This window comes from Piliocolobus tephrosceles, chromosome 2 (assembly GCF_002776525.5).
Source record: "Piliocolobus tephrosceles isolate RC106 chromosome 2, ASM277652v3, whole genome shotgun sequence".
NCBI lineage: Eukaryota > Metazoa > Chordata > Mammalia > Primates > Cercopithecidae > Piliocolobus > Piliocolobus tephrosceles.
Genome location: NC_045435.1, coordinates 181,239,233 through 181,260,727, shown reverse-complemented (window position 1 = coordinate 181,260,727; position 21,495 = coordinate 181,239,233). Strand labels below are relative to the sequence as shown.

Below are 21,495 nucleotides of genomic sequence, written 5' to 3'. Positions count from 1 at the left end.
GATCCGGAGCTGTGGAGATGCAGGGGCTATTTTACCCCAGAATAGGATGCAATCTGATAGGGGCTAGACTCTCAAAATGGTGCAATGTCATAGCTGCCTGAAACTTGGCAGTCCGTGGGACTCAATGGAAGCTCGTTCTCTGGAGCAATGGCATTCCATGATCTCCCAGAGGCTTCTTATGTTAGTCTCAGGGCTGTCCCATGACTAGGACTATAGTTTTCAGTGAGCATGTGAACCCCTGGTGGTCATTCACTTACCTTTTCCCCAGACTGGGGAGCTATTCCAGGTTTCCAGTCTATCCTGGCCAAGCAGGCTGCTTGCTTGTCTCTCCTTCCTTCCTTTACGTGTTTTCTGTCACTTCTCTGCTGAATTCCACTATTCTCTCTTAAAAGATCTCCTTGAAGTGTGTTTATCTACTTGCTATTTTGGTTCCTTTTTGTGAAAGCAGCAAGTACCAGATGTACCTAGTTAGCCATCTTGCCGCCCCTCAGTTTTTAGATTAATTTGTTGAATTCCTTTGTATCAATACTTGCCGTATTTGTTATATTTCTATATTATTTTTACTTGCTTTCTTTTATCCCTCTTTGAGTTATTTGAACTACGTAGAGCCTGAATTTTAGTTTATTACTGATTGCCTTTCTATTTTGTAATAACAGGTTGAAATTTATATTTTGTAGATTATCAACTTTTAATCTCCTGCTATGAAAGGTGAAGGAATTGGCACATTTATATTTCTTTAAACTCTTACTTTTTCTGTTCATGTCGTTGTAGTCTGTATTCTCTTATACACACATTTAAAAATATTTTCATTATTCAACTTTTCTTTAAATATTTATGTTATATTATGTCTCTTCATTAGAGTCTGACAAATTGTATTCTATTTTTTAATGAACTTATCACTGTTGATTCAGGTATCTACTCATTCAAGACATATTTATTGTGTACATCTTCTCTTTCAAACACTGGTCAAAAAATTGGGGAACAACAGTTAGGAAGGCAGAAAATACTGCCCTCAGGAGCTTACATTTGAGCAGGGGAGTGACTAGCAATGATTAAATAAATAGCAAAAATATCTAACTGTAATGCATTCTATGTAGAATATAAACATGGGAAAATATTAGTCAATTATGGCTCCTATCAATGATTTCTTAAGGAGGTTTGTTTAGGATGAGACAATATGCTAAGAAAACATAATTGATTAGAGACTGTTTTAGTCAGTCATGCAAAATATGAGAAATGAGCTTCAGACAGAGAAAAAACTGGTGCAGTATTTTATTGGTTATATCAATTATTGAGTTAGGAATTTTACATTTTTCTTATAATTGCACATATGCCTATTTTTTTCTTTTTAATTATGTCACTTTTTCCTGTCTCAGTGATAAAATCAACAGTCAGGAGTCACTGATACTGTGGCTTTGAGATGTAAATATGTTTATTAAAAATAAGGTGACCTTATGTATCAGTTTGCTTGATTTGCTGAGCTCTCACTTATCCAAGCATAATTATTACTAGTCCCCTTTTCACTCTCAAACATGTGTATTATGGACAATGAATTACTTGATCATTCTCATTATAGTGGACCTTAATATTCAATAAGAACTCAGCTGAAAACACTGATACATCTCCAAGTACTTTAATTCAGATTTGTCCCTCCATGAAATTTACACCATATAATCAAGATAAGTAGAGAGAAACTAAGTTCCATAGAGATTTCCACTTAAGAAAAGGGATTGTATTCCTGCTTAAACTTTAAGTTGGTGTCTTAGTCCATCTTTGTTGCTAGAACAAAATGTCCCAGACTAGGTAATTTATAAATAATATAATTTTATTTGCTCATAGTTCTGAAGCCTAGAACATCCATGATCAAGGAGCCAGCAGGTTCAGTGTCTGCTTCCACGATGGTACCTTGTTGCTGCATCGAGGGGAGTATCTGAACACTATGTCTTTATGGAGTGAAGTAATGGAGGAGCAAAAAGGAATGAAAGGGTATAAAGGGCCTAGCTAGTTCCTTTCAGTCCTTTCATAAGGTGGCTAATTCCATTCATGAATGCTCTGACCTCATGACTCAATTATCTCCTAAAGACCCCATCTTTTAATGCTATCACATTGGGGTTTAAGTTCCAGTATATGAATTTTGGAGGTATACATATATTCAAAGTTAAGCAGTTGGAAAGTCAAAAGTCATTACTGAACACCTTTTATTATAAGCCTTTCTTTTGATAAATAATGAAAAATTCAGGCATCATACCAATCTCCCTCTCATCTATGCATGAACAGATCATCAATTGTTGGCCAATGAGATGTGAGATAAATTCTTCTGGGACTTTTTTTCGGGTAATAGAAGGGGAAATCATGTGATGATTTGCTTTCATTGTCCTGGTTTCTGTCCTGTTTCTAGCCTATGGAAGTCACCCTAAAACTACAAAGGTCTATAGACAAAGGAAATAAAAACCAATATCCTGAGGATGTTAGAACTTAAGCAAAGTGTTCCTTAGAGTTATTCATTAGATACTTTTCCAAATGTGGAACTCTCTAATTCCAGACTACATTTTACATAAAATGTAAACTACTTTTTTTTGTTAAGCCACTTGTAGTTGGGTGGTCTGTTACTTATCATAAAAATAAAGTAATTTAAAATGCTTTGTGAGAATGAATAGGCTAGAATATATCAGAAGTCTACAGTACTGTTAGGGTTTAAATAGATGTTAATAACCTCACTTAAATAGGTAGAAACCCCAAAAGAATTATGATTCTTTCTATATCTACTTTACATCCAGCACTCTAGGATAAAACTACCTCTTTGTCTCTCTTCTTGTCTTCTTAACTCAGCCCTTACCTATCCAGAGCACAGGCATGCTGACAGTGAGCCACACCTAAGCTATACACTATCAATTTTAGAAATGGATAGAGTGGGAAGAGAAAGTTAATTGGCCAAACTAAGACCCATAAGTAATCAGTAGAGAGTGAAGCAAGGAATACCTGGCTAAAGAAACAAATGTATTATAATTAGGCCAATTATCCTAGATGTAGTTCATCAGATTCTGGTGATAAAGGCTGTTAATGAGCTTTGTCACTGACAGCATTACTTTCTAATCTTAATCCTTTTTAGGGTTATTAGCTTTAATGCTACTTGCACAGAGATAAGTTAATTTATACTAAAATTAAATTGAAAAATAACAAGTAATGATTGCTGCATTTGAGCATTCATTTGTAAACTTTCTCTCTTGCTGACAAAACTTACTGAGGGCAGTGAAATATTTCCAAGACTTTTTGAGCAGGTGGAAGAAATTCAGAAGAAGACATAGTCACTCCTTAAAGGAAACATTTATAAATATCCTTGAGGATCATTTAGTAAAGTGGTTGATGGCTGTTTTATTACCTTTTTGGTGTCAGCACACGATGCTCTGTCTGTGAACAAGAAAATTCTTAAAAAAAAGTCAACTTTTCAAGAAAATTCACAAAACATAGGAATTACTCATAGACATACAGTACTTAGAAATCTGCACAAATATTCATTCGAATCTTGAGTCCTTGCTTCTATTAGCCTTATTCACCCAGAATTCTTAATCTAAGCCTTGGTACACAGAAAATGATGGCACTAACAACCAGGTTCTTCCAAGGATGGTACAGAATCCATGCCAGTCAACATGCCTGGGAAATAAGTTTATTCTTTACACATAGTTGATGACTTAGGATATTAAGGCACACTCTTCTCAAGAACTGCAGTTGAGAAAGTCTGCTAGAGATTAGAAGTATTCTTCTAAACACATTTGTCTTACCCTCTACCTATGAATGTATTGACTTATCCATCAATATTTATTAAGTTACCCCTTTTTATATAGCTAACCATATCCAGGTTTAATAATACTGTGTTTGATATATGTAGCAATATCAGGTGAAATAACTCATTCCATTGGGAATGGTTTTGAATATTTTGCCACTAAATAGTGATATGTGTATGTGTGTGTGTGTGTACATCCTATTTTCTAAAATAGATTAAGAAATTTTATGTAAAGTTCTAATATACATTATTATCTAATAACATTGTTGTACAAATAAATGTTAAAATTTATCAAATTATTTTTGTATCTATTAAGATGATCATCTGACTCTTCTCTTTTACTAGGTGGTGAAATATAGTGGGTCATTTTAACACCTTTATGGAGATGTAATTTATATACAACACATTTTGCATATTTAAAGTATACTGTATGAAAATACTTAATATATGTATACCCCATGGGACAATTACAATCACAATGATGAACATATCTATCACCACCAAAAGTTGTATTGCAGCTCTTGGACATTCCTTCTTCCCACCATAGCAATTGAAGACATAGTGGATGATTTTGACACACATCTCTTAGAAACTCATCGAATAAATGCACAAAAAGAGTCATATATTGAATATATGCAAGATAATTAAATGTAACTGAAATATAAATGACCACTCCTTAAAACTGAAGAATACGTATTTTGTAAGTGCACATAAGATACTTACAAAAATTAACAATATACTGGACCATAAAGCAAGTTTCAAGAAACTTCACTTGATTGAAATTTTGCTAAAATGTTCTCACATGAAATCAAATTAAACAGAGATTGATAACCATTAGGGAAACATAAACACTAAAAAATAGTCAGAAATTTAGCAATACTGGTTCTAAATAATGAATGGATAAAAGATTAACAATTGATATTAAGCAATATTCTAAATATTAAATTCAGTGACAAAAATACTGTATATGAGAAAAGTTTGAAAATGAAGATGTGGTTAGAAAGGCATATAGAGCCTTATATATATTATAAGAGGAGGAAGTTTAAAAATTAATCATCTACAGAAGTTAGAATTAGCATAGCAAATTAAACAGAGGGAAGAAAATAATATATGTTTTCATTAATATAATATAGAACAATACTAGGAAAGACCACTGAAATCAAATGGATATGCTTTAAACGATTGCTAAGTCACAAACCTTTTCCAAGACATATTTTTTTAAAACGTGACTGATATCAGGAAGAAAAATTGAGGCAAAATTATGGATTATTCTGACATTAAAAAATATGAAACAAACACAACTGAAAATTTACAAAAAGTAAATTTTAAAAGCAGATACAAGAAGAAACAAAATATCAACTTATTTTGTAGTTACCTGATTCTACAATTAAGTCATTTGAACACAGAAAATTCTGTGCTTAAATACCTTTAATGGTAAATTTTTCAAGATACATAAAGTCTTCTCGGATGATTCTATGAGAACAGCAGAACTCTGACTCTCAAAACCCGACAATAATACAGAAAAGAGGAGAAATATAGATGAGTTTATCTTATGGACATGGATGCAAAATAATATAATTACTTTGTAGGCACAAAATGAGCATTTGATACAATTGGTCACTTATTGCCAAAATAATGCTGTGAAAAGAAGTGCCTCCAAAATATAGTGATATAAAATAACAGTCACCTGTAAAGCTCATTTTACTATGGATTGGCCTGTGGGTCTAGCTGGATGCTGTTTATCTCAGCTAGGCTTCATCATGCTTCTACAGTTAGGCAGCTCTGCCCCTGGAGGTTGTCTGACTGTTGGCTAGAGCAACCTGGCTCTGCTCTTATATCCCTACTAAAGACTACCCTGGAAATGCTTTTATGATAATAAATGGTTCATGAGATAGTGTGGAACCACACAGTATCTCTTGAGGCCGAGGCTTGGACTGGCACAGCATCACTTGGGTGACTGTCACAGTATTAACTCACTCTATCTTGGGCCAGGTAAGTAATGAAGACAACTCAGATTTTAGAGGAATAGAAAAACTATATTTTTTTGAAGAGATGGACTACAGAGTAACATTGCATAGATTTAGAGATATGACCAAATAGAACCAAAATAGTCAATCTATCACAAAACGCAGACAAAATCCCCACAGGTATTGTATGTGTGTGTATGTGTGTGTGTGTGTGTAAGTTGACAAGCTTATTGAAGTAGTTATGTAGTTGTATATGTAAGTAAATATTAATGGAGCTCTGTGTTTACTGCCATGTGCATTTTACTGAATAAATATTACCGCAATACATACAGAAACACAAATAGGCTAAAGAGGCAATCTTGATGAATTAAGTTGGAAGACTTATTATACTTTATATGAAGACATAATAAATTTAAAGTTAATTAAGACAACATAATGTTTGCCGAAGAATAGACAAACTGCCAAATGAGACACAATAGAGTTTAGTAATAAACTCACACACGAATATGAACGTTTGATTTATTATACAGTTGGCAGGTAGAAGAGTAGGAAAAGGCAGCCTTTTCACCAAATTGTGTTGGATCCTTTGGATATGTACATAGAATAATAATGTAGCATACCTTGGTCATTATACCATATAAAATCATTTCTGGTGAGTTTTTTATCTAAATGAGGATAATAGAACAATAAACTTTCAAAGATGTAGCAAGGAAGAATATATTCATGATCATGAGATAGGAAAAGTTATATTAATCTAGACTCACATATCACTAACTGTGAAGAAAACTGTTTGCAAATTGAACTAAATTGTAGTTATAATTTTCTGTTTACCAATTAAGGAAGTAAAAAGTCAAGCTTTAGATCAGGAGAAGATATTTGCAACATACATAAACATCAATGGAATCATATTTAGCATACTTTTAAAAGCTTGCAAATCAATAAGAAAATATATATGAAAAAACAAAAAGCTTAGCAATACAAATAAAAGAAGATATCCAAACGGCTGGTAAATATATGAAAATGTGCTTCAATATTCTTAGTCTTAAGAAAATCACGAGAATTCTAGGTTGGATTTAGAAGCTCATGGCAGAACAATAAATCTACTACAACTAGGAAGAAAACCTACATGAATTATAAATTTAATTATTTAAAGGCATCATTGAACTACGTAAGCAATCAGAGTCAGAAATTAAAATTTTGGAGAAGAGAGAATTTCTGAGGCAAAATGAACATCTACAACTTAAAAGTTTCCTGGGGTAATCTCCTGTTGTTGGATGCAAATTACAGATCCACCTTATTCAGGCAGAAAACCTCTGCCAGGGGTAAAAGAAAGAAGCAAATGATTGAACAGTTATTAGTGTTAGCTTGACAAATTAGAAATTTGAGGCAACAGAAATCATAGTCAGTTTTTTCCCATGGGATATCGGCTGGGGTTTGCTGCTGCTTGTGAAGCTAGGGATTTAAACTGAAAGCTTCTAAAAGTCAGAGAATAATCTCTGGTCTGTGAGGTTTGGGAAGCAAAGACCTTGGAGTCTTACAAGGCAGAAGTCATCAAACACAATTCTTGTTTTAACCCAAGACATTCCTATATCTTACGTGGTTTGGGAGACAAGGAACCTGCACTGGAAACTAAATGGCAGAGAATTGTCTCCTGCTCTTTGAATTCCCAAGGCTGAGGATCCACAAGGCTCTGTATCAAAATCCCAGGTGGGCTAATCTGAAAATTGGGAAAAGAGAAAATTGAACGTAACTGATGTTTGAAAGAAAGGTCTGACAATATACACAGGCCAGAGATAATCCAGATATTGGCAGTAGCAGATAATGAATTTTAAAAATACATGATTATTATGTTTAAGGAAATAGAGGAAAAGGTAGGTAACATGGATGAATTTAAACAAAGAATTGGAGCTGTATTAAACAATCAAATTGGTATTCCAAAAATGAAAAATACAATATCTAAATTAAGAAATGTATTTTTAAAAATATTAGTCACAGCACAAGGCAGGATTAGGAAAATGGGATGGAGTAGTTCAATAAGAAAATGTGCAAATTCAGGCAGGGAAAAGACTATTATGCAGATGAAAATTTAAGAGACACATGAGCAATTCTAAAGTTCCAATGAAGATCCTAGAATATGTTAATTCACAATTTAACACCTTCCTTATTTACATGTTTTAGATTGTGCACATTTAAAATGTATCTTATTAATTTTTAACACCAAAAGACACTATTCATAAACATTTTCTTATATTTTATCCACATATTTACTATTTATCTTGCTTTACAATGCTTCTTTAATCTCACATGTATATTTGTAGATGCTCTATCAATGAGTCTTTAAATAGCAATGTTCAGTTTTTAAAAATGTTATCATTATACCACCAATGAAAGTTAAATATATTTCCAATATTGCAATTATTTTCTTTCAGTATTTTGACAATATTGTTAAACCTATTGGTGTGGTGTTTTGCTGTTTTTTTTTTTTTTTGTTTTTGTTTTTTTTTTTTTTTTTGATGGAGTCTCGTTCTATTTTGCAATCTCTGCTCACTGCAACCTCCACCTCCCAGGTTCAAGCGACTCTCCTACCTCAGCCTCCCAAGTAGCTGGGACTACCGGCATGTGCCACCATGGCCGGCTAATTTTGTATTTTTAGTAGAGACGGGGTTTCTCCATGTTGGTCAGGCTGGTCTGGAACTCCCGAGCTCAGATGGTCCACCCGTCTCAGCCTCCCAAAGTGCTGGGATTATAGGTGTGAGCCACTGAGCCTGGCCCCATTTCTGTCTTTTCATACTTTTGAGAAGTCAGCTCTGTGTATATATTGTTTGTTTTCTTATAATGTATTTTCCTTTCTGGTTACTTGTAAGATATTTTCTGTTACTTTGGTGTTTTATACTTAAATTACGAAATATTGGTGTATATTTATTTTGTCTTATTTTAGTTGATTTTGTTTTCAACTTTTGGATTTATAAGGTTCTTCAGTCTTTGTGAATCCGATGATTTATTTCTTTTATAAATTTTGGAAATTCTCAGTAATCATTTTTCTAAGTATTAACTCTTCCTATTTGAGGATTTCTACTCAGAAATTCATGTGTCTCTATTTTTGACCCTCTCACCCATAAGTGAGAGGGTGTCACTTAATATGTTTTATATATTTTTCATCTGTTTACATCTGCAGTTTTTCTGCATTATCAAATATATCACTTATTTCTCTCTTTTGCTGTGTCTAACACCATACTGAAATTGTTCATTGATTGTTCAATTACATATATATTATTCATATATGTATATGCTGTATATAAAATTAAAATTACATATATCCACATTATTTTTACAAGATCTATTCAACTCTTTTACAAATATATCTGTTAATTTGGTTACTTATTCCTTCTTTATAAATATTACATAATCTTTAAATGTCATGCTGATACGCTTAAATAGTTTCTCTCTGATTAATTCAGAATATACTGTCTTTGTGTATTTAATTTCATGTTTTTTTCTTCATTAGCTTTCGTCATAGTATTTTTTCTGGTATATTGGATATTTTTTATTTACTCTTTTGTCATTGTTACTATTGTGAAATCACCTTTACTTAAACCTCATCTGTGAAAGATCTTTCAATCCTGGTGTTAAATTATGTTTTCCTTCTGCCTTTAAACTAAATTACCAACTTTGAGAAGGTTTTAACACAGAGACATTTAAATGTGTTCCTAACTTATATAAAATCATAGTTTTGTTTAGAAATTCACAAAGTACTTGTGTACATGTTTGTGCGCATGTGTGCATGCATGTATACATATATACACACACAAAGACACACAGTTCTATATAAACATTTTTATCCTAGTTTACCCTCCACTCAAAGCTAAAGATGAGATACCCAGCTATCTTGTCCATCTCCATCTGTGTTATTTATCCTTCCATTTAGTTATGGTGTTGGCTTTCATAAATGCAGACCTAATATTGGGGTCTCATATTAAACCCACTTGCATTGCATGGATCTCAGGCTTCATCTCCCGTTTACCACAAAAACAGTTATTTCAAAAATCAGCTTTAGAGCATTAGAAAAAATCAGATGCTCCAGGAAATATGACATAATCAGTCCTCAGTACTGTTGTAAATTTGCTTTTTCTTTCCATCTTTATCCTCTAAAAATTATCTTATTTCATACTAGACATTACATTTTATGCAGGACTTTTGATGCATCCTGTATCAAGAGGGTTTCTCTGGTCATTTCGTCCACCATATTACTAGGACTGAAAATCCAGTTTTGTTACTCTAAAAGTCATAGCTGTCATAACCAGAATCTAGCATATAATTTATAAATACAGAAGAAAAACACAACAAATTCTATTTTTTGTTCTACACTCTCCCTTCACACAAACATATACTTTAAATGAGTACTTAATTATACACTGGTAAAGCTGCTAGAGAACTTGGCAGACATTCTACTTTTAGAAGCACTCTGCTTAGATTTATATATCACATTTTGCATAACGAAGACTTCTCTCCCACCTCTTACTAAAGCACAATAATAATAATGATAATAATAAGCTTCTTAAAGGAAGGATGGGGACATATCAGGAAAGTTTAGTGGAGTGAGACAAATAGCAGGTTAAGGCTGTTGCAAGCTAAAAGATGGGGATGAATGTACTTCTGATACAAGTTAAAAGACTTAAAATTTTGCAGCCCAAATTAAATCCTGAGTATATTGTTTGAAAGGCCCATATTCTCTGCATTGTTGAGGGAAAGGCACCAAACCTAAGATATGGCGGACTTGAACAATCTTTTTCCTGGATTGTACTCATGTGGAGTTTCATGTATTGCTATGATCAACTTCTCAATGTTGAAATTAAGATAAAATTTTAGACTGCTATTTGAGAAATTGAGCACATGGGCAATGTTTCTTATTTTTCCTATGGTTTGAAATTAAATTATTAGAAAAGCAAATTTCATACTCTTAGACTGTTTTCTCTTTTTTTGTTTGTTTCTCAGAAGGTTGACATGTTCAAGAAAACCTCATTAGTCCTTTCATCAGCATGTGTGAATCTTATTAATTCTACCTACATGCTTAGTATGAAGCAAGATGCCTCTTCTACAAAATTATCTCTTATGGAAGGCATAGGCAACATGAAGAATATCTCTTTTCTACTGATTGCTGCAAAGTGACTCTGTGTCAACTCTGGATCTAGCTTTTAAGAGGACTGACAACTTTTGTCTTGGTTTCTGTTTCTTGGAGACTTGAGTTACCTGAGTCAGGTCTTGGAGGTCTGAGTCACCTGAGTCACCATGTAAAATGTCCCATTACCTTGCTGCAGAGATACCATAGAAAATCCCTAAAACTTCATTGAAAGAGAGGCAACCACCTGAAGTCAGCCTTGGAGATGACAGCCTTATGGTTGTAGCCATCGTGTACCTTCCAGGAAACCCCAATGGCTAAAGTGTGCTGTGTGACCCCAGTGGGGTTTGCATGGAGCAGAAGAATTGCTCACATAGGCCCTGCCCAAAATCCTGACCCATAAAACCATGTGACCTAATAAAGTTGTTGTTAGGTGGAATGTTTAATAGCATAAATAAATGAAACATCTGTTAAGCTGCACTTATTTCCTCTGTCAATAGTTTAAAAATATAATTATCTTGGATATGGAACTCTTCAGCAACTCGTTTTCCAGAAATGAACTAGGAATTGGAGCTAGATGATTACATTTGGACAAAATCAGCTCTTGAGATGAGCAAAATTAAAGCCAAACAGTAGAAGATGCTACCTTGAATGAAATGATGATGATTAATCACAGGTATCTGGTTTTCAAGCCAATAATCATTACTCGGAAAATCAACCAGCAAAATCAGTGCCCCTAAAATGCAATGCATTTCTGGTGGTTGCAGATAGCAGTGGGTAAAATATATGCTGGCCAAATTAATACCTCAAGGGCTTCCTTTTAATGTCACTATGGTTCTAATAATGTTACCAAGTACAGATTTGCAGTCAAGGAACGTCATTTGAGAAATCATTAATTTGTAAATTGCAATGCACTGCGTAATAATGTTAGTGGGTATTATTCGTTCTTAGTTACCAGGACTGGGGCAAGATGTGGGGACACCTTTCCAAATGGTAGGTTAGAAAAACTGTACCACTTAGGCTATTTTCTCTCAACTCAAAATCCACCCATTTTCTATAGTCATCTCTGTGCTGCTGGAACTGGGAATCTACAAACATTTGTCCTTTTAAACTGACTTGCTGCTACTTTGTGCCCTTAAGGACACCAGGTAATGGAAAACATGATTAGCTTCTTCTTTGTTGGCTTATGGCTCCTGTAAGCAACAAATGAGCAAATAGTTCTTCAACCTGGCCACAGTAATTGGTTCAAATAGCAGTTGGATGCAGTTTCAGCTTCTTTCAGCCCTCCAAAATTTGTCTTATCACAAATACCAGTACAAGTCAGAGCTATCTGCTATCTTTCTTTCTCTCCTATCACAGTGTATTCTTCATTTCCTGTGAGTCCTTTTTACATATTTAATGTTCTGTTTCCCAGACTGTTCTGTTGCATGAAATATCTCTGTAGCTAGTTGTATTAGTTCATTTTCACACTACTATAGATAAATCCCTGAGACTCCATAATTTATGAAGAAAAGAGGTTTAATTGGCCTACAGTTCTGCAGGTTTGACAGGAAGCATGACTGGATGGTCTCAGGAAACTTACAATAATAGCAGAAGGTGAAGGGGAGGCAAGGCATGTCTTATAGGGTGTCAGGAGAGTAGAGTGAGCGAGGAGGAACTGCCACACACTTTTAAACCATCAGATCTCAAGATAACTCACTCATTATCAGGAGAACCACATGGGGGAACTTCCCCCATGAACCAGTCACCTCCCAACAGATCCCTCCCCAGATAGGTGAGTATTAGAGTTTGACATGAGATTTGGGTAAGGACACAAAGCCAAACCATAGCACTAGTTCTTACCAATATAATAGCAGAAGTGTGTAGTTAAGATTTTCTTTACCTTCTTCCTATTTTTCTCCTATCTGATAAATTAGTTATTGAAGTCACATTTTGAATGTAATAAAACCACAGCACGAAAAAGAGGCTGCTCCCAGAATTTCTCTGTGGAGCAGAGTTCCTCACCTTCCTCTGTTGCCCAGTGTTGAATCCTGGTATGTGAAAACATGCGCACACACACGCCCTAGTCTTAATTGTTTATAGCTACTGAGCTTCTGTATTGTTTGTTTTAGCAGCTAGTATGGCTCATTCTTATTAATACTTAAACTAATACATAAATAATGTTAATATATTAGTGTTTATTGATTATAATGATATAATTATATGTTCTTTATAACTGTATTACAATTATGAAAATATTAATTAATTGTGTTAATACATAAATTGATACTAAAATTGGAGAGCCATTACACACATTTTTAAAAATATGAAACATTGGCCCAGTTGTTGAATGGAGGAAGACAACACGTATAAAGTGATAGCTAGCTCTTGATCTTTGTCATTTGCATGCAAAATAATAATAAATCTCTTACTTGCAATAACTTGGAAGACAAATCAAATGGTTATGGGGCAGGGGAAAGGAAGTTGAAAAAATTCATTTTAATATGTCTTGGTTGCCACTGGATCTATTTGGCAACATAGGAGAAGGAAACAAGAATGCTTAGAAGCAGAAATGCAAAGAGAAAGGGAAACCATATATTTGGGACTTACAGGACTTTTTAAAAAAATGACAGCTTCTAGACCCCAAATAACAGGAGATAGCATGATAAATATTGTTTTATTGGCAAAGACAAGATGTAATGTAGTTTGTACTTTTTCCCATCAGTTATTTCAATAAAGTGATTAGATTTGAAATATACCCTATTCAGGCCTCATCTCCTCAAGGTAGCTTAAGGGAGCCAGGAATAGAGGAAATAAAGACTAAGAATTATTTCAGAAAGAACTTTTAGTGTTGTTACTCATACATGAAACTGACTAGAAGTAAATAAATGAGAAACCTAATGAGGTTTTGAGAATAAGTCACCAAAGAACACTAACCTCATCTGAAAATTCTGTCATTTTTTTTATGTCTTTTCTTTTTTCTTTTGGAGATGGAGTCTCACTCTGTTGTCAAGACTGGAGTGCAATGGCATCATCTTGGCTCACTGCAACTTCCACCTCCTGGGTTCAAGCGATTCTCCTGCCTTAGCCTCCCTAATAGCTGGGACTACAGGCACACAGAGCCATGCCCAGTTAATATTTTGCAGTTTTTAGTAGAGACGGGGTTTCACTGTGTTGCCCAGGCTGGTCTCAAATTCTTGAGCTCAGGCAATACACCCACCTCAGCCTCCCAAAGTGCTAAGATTACAGGTGTGAGCCACCGTGCCCGGCCTTTTTGGCAAGACTTAAAATAGACCTCGGTAAGAAGTGAGCTACAAAAAGCACATAGATCACAAAGAGGACACACACCCCAATGCCAAATTCTCGTATATCTGGGAGAATAATAAATGTGGAAGAACGTTTTAAAGGTTTGCTGCTTTTCATGTAAAAGCATGCGGCTTTTGCTTTTAAGGAAGAACTTATTTAAATGTCAATTAGTTCAAGTTAACTGTATTGTTCGGGTGTATTATCTACTTACTGAATTGTTTGCCCAACTATTATACTAATTACTGAACAAAAATAATTAAATCAATAAGTTTAGTTGTGGATTTTTGTATTTCTCCCTTTGCTTCTGATAATCTTAACTTTATTAAGTCTCTCTTAGATAACGTAATCATTTAAGATTATTATATTTTTCCAGTGAACTGTCTTATTTATTACTATATAATTTCCCACTTTATTTTTGATAATTTTTGTGCTAAACTCTACTTTGTCTCAAATATTTTTGTATTGTTATAGTGTGCATGTCATATCTTTTTCTAATCTTTTTTCTACTTATATACACAGTGTAGAGTTTAATCTCAATTTCTATTTTCTAATGTACTATGAAGCTCTCTGTCTTTCAGTTGCAAGGATTGGACCATTTATACTTGATTAAACTACTGAAACTTTTAACTTTGTGTCTTCCATCTTGATGTTTGATATCTGTTAGCTCCATGCATTTGTTTGTTTCTTTTTCTTTTTCTATCTTTTTTCGTTTCCAAAGGAAGTGCTCAACTTAATTGTTTTTCAAAAATTATTCTGGTAAGGTTTAAGATTTAACCTTACACTTAATTTTGTTAAGGATATTTTCCCATTCAACACATTTCATCCAGCTTTATCTCAAAAGCATGAATGCACTCATCCTGCATATCTATTGATGGGATGAATCTGAAGGAAGAGACCACGGGTACACCATTAGGCATCCTCCTGTCCATTCACAAAAACTGATGTTAACCCTGTGCACTGTCAATGTGAGTGGCTCATTTTATCCACTATACTACCGGGAACTTCATTGTTAAACTCCACACCTAATCAAGTGCTGTTATATAAACTACTACATTTTCTTGATCATCCAGTCTAGTACTTCTGTTAAGAAGAAAATTCAATTTTCTAAGAGTTCAAGTTTTAGGCTGTCATAGTTTAGAATTACTGATAATTTATTCTCCTTTTGTTTCATACACTCCCCAAGGATTAGTTCATCTTTTCTGTTTCACGATTTCAATGACCACACATAAGCTGATTGCTATCGAAAGTATGTATCTTGGTCCCAGATTTTGCTCCTGAGCTTCATTCACATTTTCAAAGGCCTTCTAGACAAACCCACTGGATAGATACAGACACCACAAACACAGCATATTCAAATAAAATCTTATGATCTTTCCTTTGAACCTGCTGCTCAAATACCTTATTCCAATTAATGAATTTATTATTCACCTAGTTTCCTCAGATAACAAGGTCATATGGTTCCTACTTTTCCTTATCTGTATATCCAATTGATATTTAATTACTATTTATGCTACAATTCTGGATAATTCCCTCTCCTTCATGTACTGCTTCCCATTTCCACAAACCACGCCACAGGCAGGCCTTTATTTCTTACCTATGTCACCTCAATTACATCTTAATATGTATCTCAGCTGGTAGAGTCTCCTCTTTACATTTTAACGTCTACCCACCAGAATTAGAATCATCTGGAACTGGACCCGCGGGTGTACCACAAACTTACAGGATCAGTATTCTGCGGGTGTAATCAAGCACTCATTGGTGATTCTGATGCACAGTGTGGGAACTACTACTCTACATTAAAGATTATATCAAACATGGCTTACCACCAATATACATTATCATTAAGGCTAATATTCCTCTCCTCAGTGAAGCTTCAAAGTGAATAATAGTCATAATACTATAAAGAAAATCTGGCATTTGCTCTGAATTTTTATCTTATTTCTATATTTTAGAAGTAAATTCAACTTTATCTTTGGTTCTTTATTATTTTTAACAGACATTTTGGTGAACACTTGCAGCTGAATCAACATCCAAGTGTGTTTTGTTACCAAAGTTGAGAACACATGACCTATACTAGCAGTCAGTAAACGATGGCCCAGGCACTGTTCCATGCACTGACAATATAGAGGTCAATAAGTGAAACAAACCTCTTCAGTCACAGGGCATACATTTGAATGAGGGCAGGGGGTCGCTAGCAATAAACAAGCATACAAGTAAATAATGAGATCACTTCAAAAAGTGATTCATACTGAGTAGATAAAGTGATACAAAGTGACTGCGAAGAGCAACGCCCTTGAGTTAGGTGTAGGAAAAGCCTTTCTGGGGTGATGGCACTGAGCTAAGACCTAAGTGATGGAAAAGAACAAGATGCGCAAAGTTCTTCAAGGAAGAAAGGACCTTGACTTGTCCTAAAACCAGAAAGAAGACTTATGTGGTTGGAGCAAAGTAAATACTGTAAAGAGATGAGGCCCAGGCTAAATGTTGATGAGAGTTCTGATCAATGAAAAACTGTATTATTTCATTTCCACAGTGTCTCATAGAAGAAAATGATATTGATTCAAGGTTGTTTACTATTTTTTGGAGTGTTAATGATTTATGTTGCTTGCAGTGCAAGCATAAATGATTTTTACATCAATGCTGAGAAAATTAAGAACTTATGATTAAAATGAAAAAAAAAAAAAAAGAATCATTTAGATGCCAGGTTGAAATATTGCTCCTAACTCATACTAACCTGCATCAGGCCATTTAAGGTGGCAGAGTTAAGCCAGATCTTAAAATCCCCTAAACCTAGTGACATGAACAAGCATAAGGCAAAACAAAACCAAAAACTCAAAGACTAAGTGATCAAGCAATGAACAGGACTGATAAATTGAACACAGGCAAACATAAATTTTATGATATAAACAAATTTATTTGTATATTTTTTAATAGGGAAAAGTATTGAGCATAGGTGGATGGGGGAGGATTGTTGAGAAGAGAAAGATTCAGCACTGAAAAGTCTCATTAAGAATCAACAACTTGGGAGCTTGCTTTGACAGCCCATATACTAAAATTGGATACATAGAAGATTAGCACAGTCCAAATGCAAAGGTGCCACACAAATTCATGAAGCATTCTATATTTTTTAAATGAGAAAAAAAACTTGAATAGCCATTTCTCCAAAGAGGAAATACAAATGGCCTACAGGCATATGAAAATGTGTTCAATATTACTAATCAATATGAAAATGCAAATCAAAGCCTCAACGAGGCTAACATCTCACCCATTAGAATAGCTACAAGAAAAACAAAACATAAACAAAAAGAATACACAGAAAATAAGAGTTGTTGGTGAACTTGTGGAGAAATTGTAACACTTGTATCCTTTTGATGGAAATACAAAATGGTGCACCCATTCTGGAAAACAGTATGGAGGTTACTCAAAAAATTAATAATAGGTATTATATAATCCAGCAATTCTACTTTTGGACATATAGCCAAAAGCATTGAAAGCAGGATTTTAAAGAGGTATCTGAATACCATGTTCACAGCAGCACTAAAATAGCCAAGGAGTGAAAGCAAACCAAGCATTTTTTATGGATAAGTAAATAAATAAAATGTGGCATATGTGTGCTATGGAATATCATTCAGGAAAAGGAAAAAGGAAATAAATTTTGACACGTGCTACAATATGGATGAACCTTGAGGACATTATGCTAAGTGAAATGGCCCAGTCATAAAAAGGCAAATGCTGTAGGATTCCAGTTATATGAGGTATCTAGAATAGTCAAATTCATAGATACAGAAAGTAAAATGATGGTTGCCAGGGACTGGAAGGAGGGGGAAATGGCGAGTTGTTGTTAAATGAGTATAAAACTTTAGTTTCGTAAGGTGAAAAAATTGGAACATTTTGCAATAAATGTGAATATTTTTTAACAATACTGAACACTGTAAATGGTTAAGATGGTAAATTTTATGTTATGTATTTTTCCACAATCAAAAATAAAGCACTTGTAGAGAGGAAGGAGGCAGTGTCAACAGAACAGAGCAGAGGCTATGACATGGAAGAGCATATTGAAAAGCTAGGGATTTTTGACTTGTTAAGACAGCATAAAATTGTCATGCAGATTTAAAGGATTTCTTGCTCCTCAGGTGAGGTGAAAAGATGAAGAACATAGAAAATCTTGCCCTCTGCAACTATTTGGATTGAAAGACTAATTAAAAAGTATTTTCTCTGACTTTTAAGAAAGTACAAATTCTAAATATTCTTACAAAGATTCTTTTCTTCCCCTTTCAATTTTATTGAGAGATAGCAACTTGAAATTAGCAAAAGGTGACAATACAGCAACTTATGGTTTGACTCTGCTTTATGGTAGATGAGCAAGTTCACTTATGTTGTTTGATACCATATTATCAGTCCCACTTGAAAGATAAGCCTTGAGCGTCCAGAGATTGAAGAAAGGTAAGTGGTAGGAATTACTAGTGGAAGAACTAAGTAATTGTCTATTCCTGTCAGAATCTAAAATCTGAGTAGTAGATATGACAGCACCATAATTTTTTTCTATAACTTTCATTGGAACCAATCTTATCTATGCATCTACTCATTCTCTGGAAATGCAGAGAATAAAAGATGCCAATTCATGAGAAGCAGCTATCTATAAACTCAGTTAAACCATCTCCTTTCTAAACTGCCCACTTAGAGTTCATTCTTTACTGCTTTCCTCGGCATTGCTATCATCAAAGGCTTCATAAATGGCTGTGCTGCAGCAGACAGAGGGCTGCCCTGGATTTACGAGAAGACCTAGATTCATTACCTGGCTAGGCACTTGCCAAGAACATTAGCATGGACAAGACATAATCACTGCAATTGAGATTCCTCATCTGTAAAACGACTCCATGTACCTCCTCAGATTGTTGCAACACTTAAATGAAGTAACATATGTGCTTGCACTCAAACAATAAAACACTAGACTAATGTAGGTTATAATTGTTGTACTAGGTTCCCGTAAATCAGAGAAGAAGGATCTTAACTAAGAGTCACGAATCTCAAAGTACACTGTGTTTAAAAATCCTGAAAATGGAGTTTTTCAATGCAACATTTCTTGAAATAAAACATTCCGAGATTAAAATATGAAGATATTCCTTTAGCAAAAAGTAGGAAATGTGAGAGCTCTCCTGCTCTAGAATATTCAGTGTCCTGGGTGCTAAATTCTTTTTTTCTTTCTTTTTTTTTTTTTAATCAACTTCTATTTTAAATTCTGGGGTACATGTGCAGGATGTGCAGGTTTGTTAAATAGGTAAACGTGCACCTGGGTGTTTGCTGCACAGTTCAACCCATACCTAGGTATTAAGCCTAGCATCCATTAGCTATTCTTCCTGATGATCTTCTTCCTGATGTTCTTCTTCCCCCTACCCCTCCAACAGGCCCCAGTGTGTGTTGTTCCCCACATGTGTCCATGTGTTCTCATTGTTCAGCTCCCACTTATAAGTGACAACATGTTGTTTTTGGTTTTCTGTTCCTGTGTTAGTTTGCTGAGGATAACGGCTTTCAGCTCCATCCATGTCTCTGCAAAGGGCATGATCTCATTCCTTTTTATGGCTGCATAGTATTCCACAGTGAATATGTACCACATTTTCTTTATCCAGTCTATCATTGACGGGCATTTGGGTTGATACCGTGTCTTTGCTATTGTGAATAGTGCTGCAATGAACATATGCATGCATGTATCTTTATAATAGAATGGTTTCTATTCCTTTGGGTAGATAGTAAAGGAATTACCAGGTCAAGTGGTATTTCTACTTGTAAATTTTTGAGAAATCACCACACTGTCTCCACAATGGTTGAACTAACTTACATTCCCATGAACAGTGTAAAAATGTTTGTATTTCTCTGCAGCCTCACCAGTACCTCTTCTTTCTTGACTTTTTAATAACAACCATTCTGACTGGTGTAAGATGTTATCTCATTTTAGTTTTGATTTTAATTTCTCTAATGATCAGTGGTGCTGAGCTTTTTGCCATATGCTTGTTGGTTGCATGTATGTCTTCTTTTGAGAAGTGCCTGTTAGTGTCCTCTGCCTGCTTTTTAATGAGGTTGTTTGTGTTTTTCTTGTACATTAGTTAAGTTCCTTATAGACTCTGGATATTTGACCTTCGTCAGATGGATAGATTGCAAAAATTTTCTTCCATTCTGTAGGTTATCTGTTCACTCTGATGACAGCTTCTTTTCCTGTGTAGAAGCCCTTTAGTTTAATTAGATCCCATTTGTCAATTTTGACTTTTGTTGTAATTGCTATTGGCATTTTCATCATGAAATCTTTCCCCTGCCTATGGTCCTGAATGGTATTAAATTTTCTTCTAGGGCTTTTATAGTTTGGGGTTTTACCTTTAAGTCTCTAATTCATCTTGAATTTTTGTGTAAGATTTACGGAAGTGGTCCAGTTTGAATTTTCTGCATAGGGCTAGCCAGTTCTCCCAAGCACCATTTATTAAATAGAATCTTTTCCCCATTGCTTGTTTTTGTTATGTTTTTCAAAGATCAGATGGTTGTAGGTGTGTGATCTTATTTCTGAGCTCTTTTTTTCTGTTCCATTGGTCTGTGTTTCTGTTTTTGTACCAGTAGCATGCTGTTTTTGTTACTGTACCCTTGTAGTATTGTTTGAAGTTGGAGAGCATGATGCCTCCAGCTTTGTTCTTTTTGCTTAGGATTGTCTTGGCTATACGGGCTCTTTTTTGGTTCCATATGAATTTTAAAATCGTTTTTTTCTAATTCTGTGAAGAATGTCAATGAGAGTTTAATGGGAATAGCATTGAATCTATAAATTACCTTGGGCAGTATGGACATTTTCACGATATTCATTCTTCCTATCCATGAGGATGTAATGTTTTTCCATTTGTCTGTGTCCGCTCTGATTTTCTTGAGCAGTGATTTGTAGTTCTCCTTTAAAAGATCCTTCACTTCCCTTGTTAGCTGTATTCCTAGGTATTTTATTTTCTTTGTATAAATTGTGAACGGGAGTTCATTCATGATTTGGCTCTCTGCATGCCTGTTGTTGGTGTATAGGAATGCTAGCAAGTTTTCCATATTGACTCTTTATCCTGAAACTTTGCTGGAGTTGCTCATCAGCTTAAGAAGCTTTTGGACTGAGATGATGGGATTTTCTAGAAACAAGATCATGTAATCTGCAAACAAACATAATTTAACTTCCTATCTTCCTATTTGATTCCTTTGTTTCTTTTGCCTGATTGCCCTGGCCAGAACTTCCAATACTATGTTGAATAGCCGTGGTGAGAATGGCCATCCTTGTCTTATGCTTGTGTTCAAGGGGAATGCTTTCCAGCTTTTGCCCACTGGGTATGATTTTGACT

At 34.6% G+C, this 21,495-nt stretch overlaps 1 long non-coding RNA gene and 1 other non-coding gene across 2 annotated transcripts in view; both read left to right on the top strand.

The window, feature by feature from the left end:
• The window catches only part of LOC111544256, a 530,430-nt gene that overhangs the window by 130,507 nt on the left and 378,428 nt on the right, over window positions 1-21,495 (top strand). The gene's annotated exons all lie outside the window — the stretch shown is intronic.
• Window positions 17,172-17,274, top strand: LOC111544385. Its single transcript, XR_002732140.1, has one exon. It is a non-coding gene; the product is annotated as a U6 spliceosomal RNA (small nuclear RNA).